The sequence below is a fragment of the Falco biarmicus genome, chromosome 2 (assembly GCF_023638135.1).
Source record: "Falco biarmicus isolate bFalBia1 chromosome 2, bFalBia1.pri, whole genome shotgun sequence".
In the NCBI taxonomy this organism is placed as follows: Eukaryota; Metazoa; Chordata; class Aves; order Falconiformes; family Falconidae; genus Falco; species Falco biarmicus.
Window position 1 is genome coordinate 65,554,766 of NC_079289.1, and position 15,879 is coordinate 65,570,644.

The following is a 15,879-nucleotide window of genomic DNA, read 5'->3' on the forward strand; positions in this document are numbered from 1 at the left end:
GAGTGAATGTCTGCATCTCATTTTCCATGACGTTTTTCTATATAGGAGTTGGAAATCCTGGGCATGAGCCCTTCCAAGTCATTATGCTCCAGTTCTAGAAAATGGTGAAGACAAGAAAAACACCAAACTCCAAAGTCAGGTCACAAACTGGTCAGGTACCTTCCCTGTAAGTAGCATCTTTCCCATGTGGTTCCCACTTTGATACCAACCAGTGGGATGAGCTGCTTATACACACCTCTCTGCTTTCCATGTTATTTGAGTAGCCAAGGCCCAAGCTGGCAGAGCCTTAAACAGAACTGAACTGCAATTTGTCATCATTCTTCCCATCCTCAGTGCTAAAACCATGGCTGAAATCCTGACTTTACAGTAATGGGTGACAAGAAGTCCCTGTACGCAAGAGATATCAGGTAGTAATTTTAAAAGCCTACCAGTGCAATAATAAACAGGATAAAAAATATGATTGCTGTCATTCTAGCACAGGGTAATAAACTCTTTATGGTCATGGTAAATTCAATCCCAGAATGATGCAATAATTTAGACAATAATTCACAACAGCCAGCAAAATCAGACAAAGTTCCCATTGACTTCATTGAGGGCAGGATCAGTCCCAGGGGACACTCTGATTTGCTCTGGCCAAGAGATTACAGTATTTAACCTCATGTTTTCTAGTGGAGGGAGCCACACAAGCCTGAGCAAGTCTCCTGCCTGACTCCAACATTCAGCCCCACAAGCCCCAGGTCCAGGAGAGGAAAACCTTTTGTAGGGGGGACTGACTGACTCCTCAGTGACATTGCAAAAACACAGCCTGTTTGTGAGCAGCCCTTCTGCTCATCAATGCCACAAGTAAGGGTGAAATCTTGACTTTTGCAGTAAAGGGCAAAAAATTCTGCAACAGATGGGATGTCTGGAGCCGCACAATGCAAGGATAAACAGAAGAGAAACTGTAACTACTGTCATTTGAAGCTGGGGTAATAATCTTTATGGATGTGGTGGATGCAATCCCAGTGTACCACAGTAATTTAATAATCTACACCTTCAGCAGCCATGCAAACTTGCTTGAGGTGATCATGAAACCATATGCTACAAGATGATGAACAGCTATAATCTTCCCAAAAGTACTAAAATAGCTGACTAGAGAGGGTATTGTCTCTCCCGAACTGTTCTTTGATTTATATTGACATAAACTGTCCCAGGTGAAGGACTGGGATGCTGAAAACTTGGGTATCATGTACCCCACTGGGGGAGGTATACCCAGTAGCTCAAGCCAAATCCTGACCTGCTGCAGGCCTGAGCTGAGCTGAGCTGGATCATTCACATATAGCCTGGCTCCTAGGGGCATGCAGGGGGTTGGGGCTGCTGGTGGGTTTAACAAGCTTAGTTAAACCAGACTCCCAGATAAGAGAAGGACTAAAGGTTTGACAGGCAGGAGCATCACAAGACAATTCAGAGCTGCAAAAAGCAATTTAGGGGACAAATCTCTGTAGACGCAGCCTCCTGACTGCATGTTCAGTGAGGACTGAAAACATGAGCAGGCTGTTTTGCAGACCTGGCTCCATGCCTGTGTCCAGCAGCTCCATGCCGACAAAGCCAGCCCGTGGGTCTGAGGGATGCTGCTGCCCCTCTGCACCAGGCGAAACAGGTACAGGTGCCCTCCTCCCAGCCAGAGGGGAGCAAGCTGAGCTTCGTTAGCATCACTATTGGCATAACAAATTAGGGGACAACGAGAAACAAAAGCAATAGCTGAAGGTTTAAGCAGGGGAGCAGCGTGGCCCTGGAGCAGCCACCAGACCGATCTCTTTTTCCTGTCTTTGGGAATGTGTGGATGCAGCAGCTGACAGGCATTTCTGTGATCTCCTGGTTCAGCATTGAGGCAGTCAGTTAGAGAAGACAGTGAAGATATCTAGTTCCCCAGGCGCTCCCGGGGTGAAATTCTGGCCGTAGCAAAGCTGGTGGGAATGCTGCCATTGCCTTCCACCGAGCCATGATTTCACCCCATAGGTATTAGTTTTTCCTCTCCTCCCAAGACCGTATTAAAAAACCACAGCTATCAGGGCGCTGCAAATAAATACTCCACGCCACAAACCTGGTTTCTTTGTCAAGAGGAATAAAACGAACCTAAGAGGGCAGGCCAGAGAGCAGCAAGGATGCAACACAACAAAACATAATTAACGCAAGGTGGAAGAAGCAAATAAAAGCAGATTCTGTCCTTAGTAGAAAATAATATTGTGTTCTGCAAAAATAATCAACTGACACACACAGTTTAAAGCACACTATGAACTTTGTTTTTCCTCTGCTTAGAAATTGTGTCTCAGTTGCACACAGAGTTCAGCTGCCTTCCTGCCCAAGAAGCGTGCAAATCAGCTGAGATGATTTATGACTAGCATGACAGACAGAAAGGCCTTTCCTGACAAAAGGTCATTTTCTTGCTGAATTAAGTCTAAACTCAAACCAGCCACTGCTTTTATCACCACAGGGTGCCTTTTATCACCACAGGGTGTCTTTTATCATCACAGGGTCATAAAAGGAGCAAGATGGTGGTGTGTGGCATGGGACTGGAGAGACAGAGATGCTCCTCTTCCCTTTGGGCTTTCTCCAGCCTAGGGCAGAAGATGCACCAGGTCCAGTTTTCATACAGGGAGAAGGAGAAAAGTTACATTCACTAAAACATCTTTTTCTTGTTTTTTACGTCTTTGTGGCACCACTTCGTCTGGTCACTGAGAGGGACCAAGAGATGCTGCCATGTACATGACACATACAGTCACGAAGGCGCTTTCCATGGGTTACACTTGCAGGCTGCTCCCTCGGGCTTTATCTGAGAATTAATTACATGTTTTAAGGCGGGCTAGTTATGAATGTCTGGTGCTGAGGAAGTGCTGCATAGTTAACATGGCTGCTTTCTAAAAGCATCTCATCGTAACCTGGACTGCTGCCTGTTTCTGTTGAAAATGTTAAGGAGAAGAGCTGCTGCAGTGAGTATAAATGAAACTAAACAGGAAAACAAAACTGATGGTAACATCAAAAATATGACTTTGGAAGGATGGCTTTTTTTAGGCTCGTATTGTAGCCCACAGGAAATCAGCTGTGTTGCATGTTTTTTGGAAAAGGGTTTCAGACTTTAAATTTGCCAGATGACCCAAAAGCTATGCAGATAGAGGGGAACACAGTTCACCGTGGCTACCAGCCCACAGGTATGGACGGAATTTTGCTCGGTATTGTGTCTGGTAACTGAACTGGGGAAAGAAAAGCAAAATTTTTCACAGAAAACAGCTTGCTCCTGATAAAATCTGCAGAAGTTTAATGGTCTTTCTCAAGACAATTGCCAAAGATATAAATGCATCTACATGCTGCAGTCAAGCATGGCCTTCTGATTTTCAGTGTTTCTTTCATACTTCATGTGCATATGAAGATACACAGCTACACGGAGGGCTCCTGCCCGACCAGCCTTCAGGAGCTCACACAATCAGCTCACAGGTGGCCAGGCTGTGCCTTCCTGCACTGATTCTGAAGGAAACCAGCTGAACCAGCCAATGGGACATGGACAACGTGGAGTCCTTGCTCCTATGACCACTGACTTTCTGATCTAGAGGGGAGTTCCTCTACGTGGAAACTATTAGGATCTTTGAACTGGGAACTATTAGGATCTTTGAACCAGTTTGAATCTACTTTTTCCACCGAGGCATTATCTCTGCTGAGAACAAAGTGATCTCATGGAAAGCCTTGGGAAGCCTTGCTTGTCTCCCTCAGTAGAACTGGGAAGCCTTGCTTCTCTCCCTCAGTAGAACAGAAAGTTTGAAAAGGAGGAAGAATGGTCTCAGCTTTGATGGAGAGGCTTAAATTTCAGTGGCCACCAGCACTGAAACTAGGGCAGCTGCCTGCCTCCAATGTAGGGAAACCATTTTCCCAGCTGCTTTCACGAAAGGGGCTGAAGTTGAGAAATCAGCTCTCCTAAGGGGGTGTCCAAAGCTGCCATGAAGGTCCTCCAGCAGAGGAGACCAGACCAGAAACATTTTCATAGCCAGACCTTCCCAAGCCTAGGAGCAAATCTCACACACACCAGGAACCAGGGGACTGAGTAGAAAGAACAGAGCCAGATGGGCCCAGACAGCCCCGAGATGTCTTACAGCAGTGAGGATCCTGGCACAGGGAGGAGGGGAGAGGTTTGCATGGAGCATTTTTTCCCCTCAGACCTGCAGACTTTGTCAGTTTTATCTATGATTGATGCGCCTCTGGTTCATAAACTCCTTCGCATCATCCGCATTCCTTTAATCATCACAGTATTTCAAATAATGACAGGAGCAATAGCTTTCAAACTGGGCAGTAGTTTGAAAATACACCAACGAAAAATAACCCAGAGAAGTAGTTTGAAACTTCAGAGATCAGTAGGCAGAAGAACAGGCAGCATACAAGAGGATTCCTTATGTGAAAGCTGACAAAAATCTCTGTCAACTGCATCTCATCTCCCAAGGAGAGGGAGGCTGAAGGAATTACTGAACCAGGGGAGACTGGGTCTCTGGGAAAGACATACTGGAGCCAGCACGAAGACAAGCAGGGGCTGGATATCCAAGCTGTTCTTGGGCACAGAAAGGTCAGAATGGTAGAAAAACATCAAAGCAAAGTCCATCCAGTCCAACACCACTTCTGAGCCAGTCACCGGCAGAAGAACCACCCCTTCTGCCTCGAGCCTCCCACTCACCTTGGGTATCCTCAATTCATACAAACACACGTGCAAGAGCCAAGGGCCTCCCAAGCCCTGAGATGGCTGCCGAGGGCCAGGATGAGGTGCTGTGCCAGCGAGGCCAGAAGAAAAACTCTGAACCTCTGGAAATCTGAAACCAGATGGAATGCAGAGGCAGGATGGAGATTCACCAGGGGAGTGCAGTGGGGCGACTCACAATACCGTAAGGTCTATGAGCAAGGTATGCTGTGAACATCTGGTAAAAGGATAAAAATATAAAGCAGGATGATAAACAGAAGTACAGTGAAAAAGAGAGGCTTGGCACTGTGTCTGACACAGCTGCCATTGGTAGAAGCTGTTGCATCAATAGGTTTTGCAGTTTATACTCCTAAAAATACAGTGCTCTTCAACTATAATCTGTCTTGGAGACTGTAATGTGCTTTGGATGGAAGCTAATTGATGTGTTTTCCTTATATTCTGTACATTATTTAATGTGCTAGTCCCTTCCACTTCTTGTGGTTTTTTTGGCTGAAACAACTCTGGATGTTCAATATGTAGGTCTCGTAACCTTAGCTGTATTTTCTGTGCTTTTTCTGTCACTCTTCCTTTATTCTGTCTTGATTTGGTTTGAGTTCATATACCCCACCACATTTTCTTTTGGTATGGTCTCTGTGAGCTTTCCAAAGAGGTATTCACAAAGATTAGAAGGAATAATTAAGAAGTTAATGTCAGACTACTACCTGATGGGAGGACGGCATTTCAGAGAGTTAGGCTGTGAAATCTGCTCTTGTTTTTAACATGTGCAATGAACTGGGGGCCAGATGTAAGCTGGAGAAACATCTCAAGCTGACTGTCAAGCATGTGAAGTACAGTGTCCAGGAAAAGAAGGTCACACCATGCAGCACGTCACAGCTGATGCTAACAGGAACATGCCTCAACCCCAGCTGACGTGCGAGGGGTGTTCCTGCAGAGCAAGCCGGAGGCTCTCAGAAGGATTTTCCTCATGCAAAACCGTGGAGGCAGCCCCCCAAACAGTTGTCCTAGCATCAGCAGCTTGGAGAGAGAGTTTCACTGATGTAAAAACCCAGAGGAGAAAAGTAGGACTGTTACCCAATGATCCTCATCCAAAACACCAAAAATCCCGCTGGTCCTGTACAATGCAGCATAACTTGTTGGACTGCATGTGAGAAAGCATGTCCCCACCGCACAATGGGCTTGAACAAGTGGGGTCTGGCCAGAGCTGTCCTAGGGCAGCATCGTACACAAACTCGTCACAGCAAGGAGAGGGAATACAATGAGAGCAATCTCTGCAATCACTGGGGACTCACTGATGCAGCCCGGCTCCAATAGTTGTGCCCCTAACTCAGGACGCCAGCTTTTTCTGATTTCCAAAAGAAATTGGGAGAAATGGCTAAAAGCTATTTTGTTTCTTCTCTGGAGGTTGTTGGTACATATTAAAGCTGGAACATTGTTGAAAAATGGAATTCCCAGCTCCCACAGGTAAGACCTTTATTCTGCAGCATTGCAGCTTGGGTCGCGCTGTGCTGTGGCTCTCGTCATGACTGGTCCCTTCCAAAGGGTGATGGTTTTCAGAACATGACTGCCTTTAAAGGGTCCCTGAAAGACAGTTAAGAAAAGGCAGACTGTTGTTCATGGAACTAAATAAATGCAGGAAACCCACACTGCCACAGGGAAATACTTAGGAGTCGGAGACACATGAAACACCGCCAAGCAGTGCTGGAGAACACACAGTTTGTATTTCTAGCTCCTTACCCTATGTGGTTTATCCTGAGGGCTTTTTTCTTTTTTCCTTTTTTCCCTGCAATTCTACAGTTTGTTTTGACTATCACTCAGTATAGGTATGCAACTGGCCAACAGTGGGATACAGAGCGATATTTGCACATCCAAAACACTTGCTTTCACACACAGAGCCATGGTAAATGCTCTCTGCATGTGTTCTTCAGTCACGGGGTCCTTGGAGACCCCGGTTTATTACAAAGCACAGTGATACTGGAGAAATGTCATAACTGTCAGTTGATCTATACTTGCTTCTACAGTTTTGTTATTCCCTGTTCTCCCCATTGTTTCAGTAGCTATAAGCACATAAAAGCAGATAAATAGGAGAAAACAGGAAAGTCCTTTTCTCAACTCTAATATCTTATTTTTATATATATTTTTATATCATATTTTGCAATCTAAACTTTAATGTCTTATTTTCTTAAGCTGAGGCTGTTGGGATTTTGTGCTTGTGCAAAAGCAGTGCTATTATTGTGTCTCTCTGCATTGACACCACAAAAAGGAAGTCAAGCTAATGTTAAACCCGTTCTCTCAGAAGACTGAAACTTTCTATACCACACGTCAGCTGAGAGCTCCCACAGGAGCAATACCAAGCCTTTTCCACGGGGCTTCCTAGTGACTTAAACTTGTCAGTTTTAATTTATATTTCTGAATGGTTTTTGAAATAAAAACATGCCAAAAAAGTACTTTGGCTGGGCTCCTCCATCCCGCTGGCTGTGTGGATGTGTAGAGCCAGCACTTCTCCTGCCAGGCAGTGGCTCGGTGCCTCTCACATGAGCTTGCGGGATTCTTGGAAACCCTGGGTCCCCACAGCCAGGAAGCAAGCAGCGCTGGGACATTGTGTAAATCTTCCTGTAAATCACTGAGTGCTTCTTCGAGGTCCCAAAACAGGGAGGGGAGGAGCCTTCTTCAGCTGAATAAACCTTCATTCACATTCAGCTAAGAGGCAACCTTTCCTTACTCTTCATGGATCCTCCCTTCCAGTGATGCTGCTCCAGCAGCCCCTGGCTTGGGAAAAACATCTCCAGGGCTGTCCACTGCTTTTGGGATACACCATAAAGCTCTCGTCAAACAGAAGCGCTAGCTTACCAATTGCCAAAAGCAACAAATTTCAAAGAAGCTGATACCTTGTCTCTTGGCCTGTTTCCATTCATAGCACTCCCTGCTCCGTGCCTCTGCTGGGAGGGATGCTCAGGAAGGCAGAGGGCTGTTAGCCCTGGTGGCAGGCCTGAACTGCCATGTCTTTTTGACATAAGTCAGAAAACTCATCAATAGAAAAAACGAAGTCCATCAGAAGAAGGTGGTTCTCCAGCTCAGCTCCAAGGAGTGCTGACACGCAGTTGTGGCTCCTCCCATCTAGCTCCTGTACGCTGGTAAACAAAACCTGACGAAACATAAAGAGTTTAAAACAATTTGTTACAGATACTGAGCTCTGGCCCTCAGTAGGGTGGCACTCTAGGTCAGGGCAGTTAACAAGGGCCGTGCATCACATCTCCGCAGGAAAGCAGCAGGAGGACACCAGTTACAGAAGATCGGTCTCAACACAACCCTCCCCCAAAGGGTGACTATTTTTGTCTCATAAATATCTGATGTTTCTCTGTCACTGGGACCCCAAAATCTTGCATATTATCAGGTCCAATACTGTGTGATGGGACTAGTTTTGCAATATGCTGGTCTACTCTTTTACAGAACCACTGGAGGAGCTTCTGGCAAACAGGACTAATTGCCTGTGCGTGAGCTAGACCACTATGACCCTGTCTGCCACCCTCCGGATAAGTTTTCTTGACAGGGGCCTCACAACAGCTTGTTTGATGAAGGAGGGATGACTGCCACTCCTGGAGGAGCTGCAGCCAACCTCAGTCGGTGGGGAACCGCATAAGGCCTCACTCATTTTGGTGCCTGGTGGCCACAGGCTTTGCATCTCTCTTCAGCAGCTATGGTTAGCTCACAAAAGCATTGAAGGGGGGGGGGGGGCACACTCCCATTGTGTGGCTATAAAACAGCCAGCCGGGGGGCTGCGCTCTGGGGCCTCGAGTTATTTCTGACCCTTTGCACCAAAAGGAGACAGCAAAACAAAAATGTCTTTGGGTCAAAGAGGTACTGCCTGTTGTTCAGAGGAGACCCAGGGTGGGTGTGATACACTGCCAAAACAACCAGCGTGGCTTGAATCTGCCTGACATGGGGCAGGTAAGAAGCAGCGGCCCCATGATGGGTCCCCAGTCCTCTTTTGTTTAACAGCATAGAAATACTCTGCAGCAGGGCTGGAAACAAGCTGGTGAATGGGAATGAGAGGTTTCCAGGCCGGATCAGTTTTCCAAATCATGAGTCTCTTCTGGTGTATTTTGGTGCTTGATCTTTCTCCGGGTAATACTGAAGGGAAGAGAAGACAGATGTCATCCAATGGAGGAAAGAACAAAATAATCAGGCCTCCACTGGCAACTTATTCAGAGGACTTGAGCAGTCTCTTCATGGCTTGTTCTTTAACCTCACCTTCCCCAAGATAAGGCATGGTGTTTGCAGGGGCCAGCTGCAATGCCAGCCAGCTGTGATGGCCACACCACTGTGGCCTCTCCTGCAGGGAGCTGGGCAACAGAGTTCAGAAGCGGTCCTTGTGCCAAAGAGCTCCCCATCTGAGATGTGTATGACACTGTGCCACGTAACAGGAGAAGGGTAAACAGCAACTTTATATTTGACAAAAGTACTTGGTGAACCTTGCAACTTTTAAGTCTCCTCTCCCAGAAAAAAAAAAAAATCCCAGTGTATGCAGCTGGATACATTGGATGTACTTGGAATATCTGTCTAGCAGTAAAAGACTCCCATAGGCAAGAGTTTCTCCTGCCAATGGTAAGAGAAATGCTGTCCATCACTTGCCGAGGAAATAAAAAATTTAAAAAATAAATAGGAGAGCAAAGTAGTTTTCTGTCTGGCCGTGAGGTAGCACCATTGAGCTATTGACAGCAAAACTCAAAACTAATCTGCCTCAGTTTTACAAGCAGCACTTCTGGAGGCACAAACCGCCTTTCATTTTACATTGACCAGCTCAAGAGATTAGGTTAACCACTGCCCTAATTTAGTTTTGCTGATGAGTCAGGCCATGCCTGTCTCTCTTGGCCATTTCCCCCCCCTCTGCGATCTTCCCAATTTCTCACACAAAAATCAGCATTTTTTTGATCATGCTCATATCATGCCCTTTACCATGGTGTCTCTGGGCCCCTGGCAAGTGCTGGTGAATGCTGACTCTACCAGGCTCTGAACAGATCAGTGCTATCTACAGCCAGCCCCATCACACAGCTTCCCAAGGGACAGAGGATGAACAGAGAGAGATGGACAGGCTCAGGGGGTGACAAAGTGGAAAGCAGGGGTTCTAAAAAAAATTTACAGGCTTGTGTGGGGAACTGAATTTGAGCTGCTAGTTTCAGGCTGTAGGCAAAAGGGTTAATGTGGTTTTTGGTTAAGTCCGTGAAAAAATAGATCGGAACAGGGAAGAACTGGCAAATCTGTTTTTGGACAACCAGGTCTGATTATATTATCCAGCTCTTGAAGATGTTGAGGAACTGTGGAAGAGTGAAGTTTGCTGCCAGACGGAGACATTGTCTGGAAAACATCAAATCGTGGCCTACAGGACGTCCACTTTCCTCCAAGGCAGCTCTCCACATTGTTTTTGTATGCTGTTGCCAAGCAAATCTGTTGGTCAGAACAGAGTGAAGAAATCCAGATTGCAGAGACATCTTGCTGGCCCCCTGCAACCCCATTGCTGTAAATGACATATTTCCTCCAGTAAAAATGATCTCAGGGAAAAGAACAGAAAAATAAAGATTGTCTGATGAAAAGCTGTTTCTATCCACAGCTGCAGGGTTGATGAGACCTATTGAAAGGCAATTAAAGTGACACTACCCTTAGTGTTTCAAGAAGGTTGCATGAACATCAGATGAAGTTCTTCAGCCCTAGAAGATGTTTACATCAGGAGAAGGAAACGATGCTCTTCAGAGCTTCTAGGGACACCGGCTGTGCTGAGATCTGATGAGGTCTTCCCTGTGCAGCCCTGCCAGGGGCACTGTAAGCGTTACCCAATATTTGCTGATGATGTATCTGACATACAACTATTTTTTTACAGTGACTGATTCGGTTGTAGCAAGAGATAGTTAGTGTTGTGCTTTTGAGGAGTACAGCAGGACTTTCCATGAGCATGGGAATGTGGTGGTGGAGGTAAACGGGTAACTTGGAAGAAAACATGTCAGTCTCATTGATGGAGACAAGGCAGGAAGAGGAAAACGTTACTAGAGAACCATGGGGGCAACAGGGGATCTTCCCCAGCCTACCAACCACTCAGCAGCAAGTCTCATGCCTTATGATGTGGAAAATGGCCTGTAGCTCCAACAAACACCATAAGGCTGCTGACGTGGAGGCAAGCCCTATGGGAAGAAAAGCTATGGTGGCCTTGGAATATTTTTTGGATACCTCAGTCTGAGCTGGAGCAGCTGTGCCACAGACATCCCTACACCACTGAGGACCATGTAGCAGCCCTCAGGGGTCAGCACTGCTCAGACTTTTCAGCCCTCTGGCAGCCTGTCTGCATGAAGGTTTGGAGGAGCCTTCTGGGTTCCTTCCAAATCTGCTGGGAGGTTTTGGAGGAAGGCAACTTTCTTATTTCTTTCATAATTCTTATACTCAATAGACATGGCATCTTCAGACCCACCTCACTGAAGGGCCAGCTGACAGACAAAAATCTCGCACTCTGTTTCCTTCTAACCCTCTGAATATCTCAGTGAAAACCAGTCCTCTAGTTAAAATACTGCAACAGCTCCCTGCAGTGCTGTTGATACGTACCAAGTGCAGCCAGTGATGGTGGTGAGCAAGCATTACTGAATGCACACTTGTGATAAGGGCACATAAATGTCCCCCACCATGCAATTCTCCTGCATCTGTCTCCACTGAATTTAGGCAAACAGTGGCAGAGAGAGAGCCTGTGGCTATTTTTTCACCTTTCAAATCAGAGGTTTACAGACACAAGCTCACATCGCCCAGTAGCTCTCAACAAGAAACGGAGTAGGCAACTGAGAAGTTTGGGAACTGCTTTCATATGCTAAGCAGGGTTTTGGGGTGTTACTTTTCAGATTAAGATGCCGATTCTCAGTTTTGGTAGGATTTGAAAGGGTCTGAGACCACACAGGGCTTTCTCTCAGCAAGGAAAGCTGGGACCGCTCTGGTCCAAGGGAACTGAACAATGAGCAGCTCCAGTGATTTACCTCGCCTGACTCATCAGGGGCACTGAAGTCTTGTCCCCTGGACTTGCTCCAGAAGCAACTCCTTGGGGTCAGGAGCTGTACAGACAGTGGCATATTGCCTCTGCTTCTCCACTTCCACAGCAGAAATGCAACATGCTCAGGAGCGAGTGCTTGGGGTTTGCTCAACCAGGGGGTCACCATCAGCAGCCCTGAGGGATGGTATGCGGTGGGATCCTTCATATCCAGTGGTGAAAGTGTACGTACACTCCCTCTGTGCCTCCCAAAGCCTTCAAGCAGAAGAACGGTTTAGGGGAGAAGAGTAAACAGGATTACTCGGGGCAAAGCATAATCCACCAAGTCCTCACAGCTCAACTTGAGTCTCATTTTCTTTGTTGATAGTTCAAACCCCTGAGGGTAAAGCTTTTAAAACCCATTTAACAAGAGAAAGCGTGTGTGACTCTGGGTTGACGTAGGTGTTTCATACACTTACTGTATCAAAAAACATCTCTCAGAGCCAGATCCCTACTCCTAAGCGAGGTAGAAAAAGTTCTCCGTTAGTGAGTCCTAGAAAACTGGACAGCCCAGCTATCATAAGGCGGTCTAAACCTGGGTGGTGGGTGTTTGGGTGTGGGGCTCTGACTGCCTGAGGAAGAGGTGGTTTACCTAGTGCATTATGCTGAGTGTTTAAAGCAAAAATGGATCCACTCCCAGAGCACACAACTCTGCTCTCACTGACCCATGAAGGCAGCATGCTCTGGAGAGCAGCAGAGGCCAAGATTTAACCTCCAGCAAGTTTCTCATAGCTGAATTTGCTCCCATCCTTTTCATCTTTTTCAGCTGCAAATCTCAGACAACTTCTCATTCATGGACAATTTTTCTGTGAAGTTTTAGCCCCGTGGTGCCTTCTCCAGCCTTTGAAAACACGCATGGTAACACACAGCTGTCATTAGTGGGAATGGTCTCTTACTTTCTGTTGAGTGGAAATCTTCCAGCGGCACCTCACCTGTGTATTATGAGAGAAAACAAATGGCAGAAGAAAGGATATTGTATTTAAAGCTGGTTTCTTCTCTTCTCATAGGCTTTTGTACTTGCAATAGGAGCATTTCAAGATGAGCAGTCTGAGCCCACACCCACTTCACTGGTGCAAGATGAACTTACTTTCCGCATAGCCCCCAGCCCTTCCCACGAAAACTGCTGCTTTGTATTATAAAAGCAGTGACTCCAATGAAAGAGCAAGGTAAAATTTAGGCCACAGCAAATGGGTGTGAGACAGACCAGCAGCAGGAACCCAAGCAGTAGATAGGAGTGAGAGCCGATATTCCCCTAAACACAAAGCTACGTGTCAAAGGAAAAGGAGTGCGGCTTCAGCGTAGCCTTTTAGAAATAAGCATTACAGATCACAGCTTCCCCCTGCACCAACCATAGCATCATATCATGGGTGTCAGTCTGTGTAAGGTGATCTGGACACACGAACAAAACAGGCTGAAGCTCTGCTTTTCTGGTTTAATTAGCATCTGCTTCTCAGCTGGTCCTTGTCAGTTCTCATAGCCAAGGATGAGACATCTGGAGACAGACATCTCAGCTAGCCAGTGCATAAAACATCCACTCTCTGGCAATGTAGCTGAGCGCAGCCTGTGCCACAAACACACAGTGCCTGCCAGCACACCCCCAGCCAGACATGTCCCCATGTCTGCCCAGGCAAAGGGCACAAAACGCTGCAATTTAGGGGTGTTGCAGAGGAGGGGCTGGCTGAGAAGCGTTCCACTTTCAGGTCCCAGCGCTGGTGCAGAACTTAGGCAAGCACTTCTTAAGAAGGGATATCTGCAGATCAAGCATCTCTGCCTTGTGGGGAAAAACACACTGCAAGCAGAAAGAAATCAGCTGATCCGCACAGAGCAGGGGGGCAAAGCCACACAGGCAGCATGGCTTATGCTGCTTCTTCCAGGTTGTGCCCTGGAGAGGTGCTCCTCGGCCACATGTTACAGCCTCCCCACCCTGTGCCAGCAGGGCACATCATCCCTTCGGCAGACTCCCTGAGCTCACACAGTCCTGCCAGTGGTGGCTGGTAGGCTGTCGTAAGCAGGATCTGCTCCTCTCAGGAGAGCTGCCAGCAGCCACCCTCCGTGCCGCGGAAGGACAGTGACAGCATAAGGGGCTGGGGGAGGTCAGGTTTGGGTTAAGGCATGCCAGGGAAGAGGTCTGAATGTGCGGTGCCAGGGAGGGGACATGAAAGAATGCTGGTGGAGAAAGTTTCTCCCCCATCCAGCTGAGGTCCTGATCCCTCCCCAGACCAGGTCTGAGCAGCTCCTGAAACATGGCTGCCTGTTCAGCATCGCTCCTTCTCTCTCCCTGCTTCTCCTGCCTCGTCCAGCCTGGGAGGCAGCCCAGCTCCTCTGGGGCCTGGACACCAGAGAAGAGGCAGAGGTGGTTTGCCAGAAGCTCTCTGCTAAGGACTCTGCACCACTGATAACCCCATTTGACCCTGCAAAAGTAACACACAAAGAATGTTTACTCCATCTTAAGAAAGTGCTTGAGGGTTGTTCTTGGTCAAACAGCTGAGGGGCATTAAAGAAGCCTTCACCCAACTGTATTTCACGAGGCTGATCAAATATATTATTATTCTTGTTTTGCTAGTGCTTGCAAAAACAACAGGAGGCTATCCCCGCTCCCAGATTTAAGGATGCCAGTATTCTTCACATTTCTCAGAAATCTGTTTTTCAGACCTATTTTCAGAACATTTTGGGCCAGCTGTAATGTGGATGCGATGGTTACTGCCCTAACGCTGTAAGGCCCTGTGGCCTTGCGCTATCTTCCCAGCCACCCCAGAAATGTCCATGGGGCCAGCTCTGGGTCTGTGGCTCCCAGTCTGTGATCCACACCACAGGAATCGCTTGTGGCCCTGGAGAGTTAAATACACGGTTGTTTCTCAGTGTGTTTAACAATAAGGATGTGCAACTCACCCGGCCAGGCAGGTTTCCTTTCCCACCTTGGAAAAGAGGGCAGAGCAAATCAGGGGAGCAGAGATTCTTAAAATCAGATCAATAACACACCCATGCAGGACAACAATGAGTACAACGTAAACTGAAAGCAGTAACGGGGAAATTTCATTGCGGCTTGGGAACCCTAGATCTAAGCGATACCCACCGGAGCTGCCACGCTCCCCACCGGGATCGCCGGACGGTGCTGAGGCAGCGCGGCATTTACCTCCCTTGTCCCCGGCTGCCCCCCACCAGGCAGCGGTGCCCCTCTTTCTGGTGCCGAGTGCCCCGTGAAAAGCAGGCGGGCGCACCAGGCAAGGCTGGGACCTGCCTGCTCGGGCTCGCTCTGCCCCGTGGAGCTGGTGTGAGGGGACACTGTCCCGGCAGCCTCCATGGCGGCCCCTCACCTGTGGCCCTGCCCCGCCGCAGCAGGCGGGAGGGGAAAAAGGCCCGTTCAGGCCAGCGGGGCGTGTTCTGGGGAGCCCCCGGGGACCCCAGCACTCGCACCCCGCCCGGCTCGGTCGGGTGGCACCAGCCGAGCCCGCAGCGCAGCCGGCGCCGGGGCCGGGGCTGGCAGCAAAGCGCTCAGCGGTGCCCCCCGGCGGGGGATGCTGCGTGGGAGCACCCCCACCTAGCGGCACCGCCGGCGGCAGGGAGAAACCCTGGGGGGAGCGTCGGGGCCGGCGAGCGGACCCCTGCCGCGCCAGGAGGGTGGGCGAGGGGTGACGGCGCATCACAGCAGCCAGGCTGCTCCCCTGTCACCCGGGTGGGGTTCATCTCACCGGCCTTAGGCGTCTTCACTGTGAGCGATCACGCCAGGTTCCTGGCGGTCAATAGAAAGAAACTGGAAATTTTTAGGGTTTGATTAATTTCATCCTAAGGTAGACGTCTCAGATTGTGAGGCTCATTCTAGAGGGGCCTCTCTCTTTCCCTGACTGCTAGAGGTTGAGCGACTGAAATGTCAGCATCTGCGTGGTGAACAACTACATCTGGAGAGACAGATCCCATCTTCTTTGTGTTATGACCGTTACTGAATTAATTCAGAATACAGATCTTGTTTCCCATGGATGTCAACAAGACATCAGAAATTGTCTGGTTGACAGCACTGCTAGAATGTTACTTAGTTGCGTATGAACATACTCAGTGGAACTTTACTCCCCATTTCCTGCGAAAGAAAACCCATTTCTGATAAATGCAGTTTCAA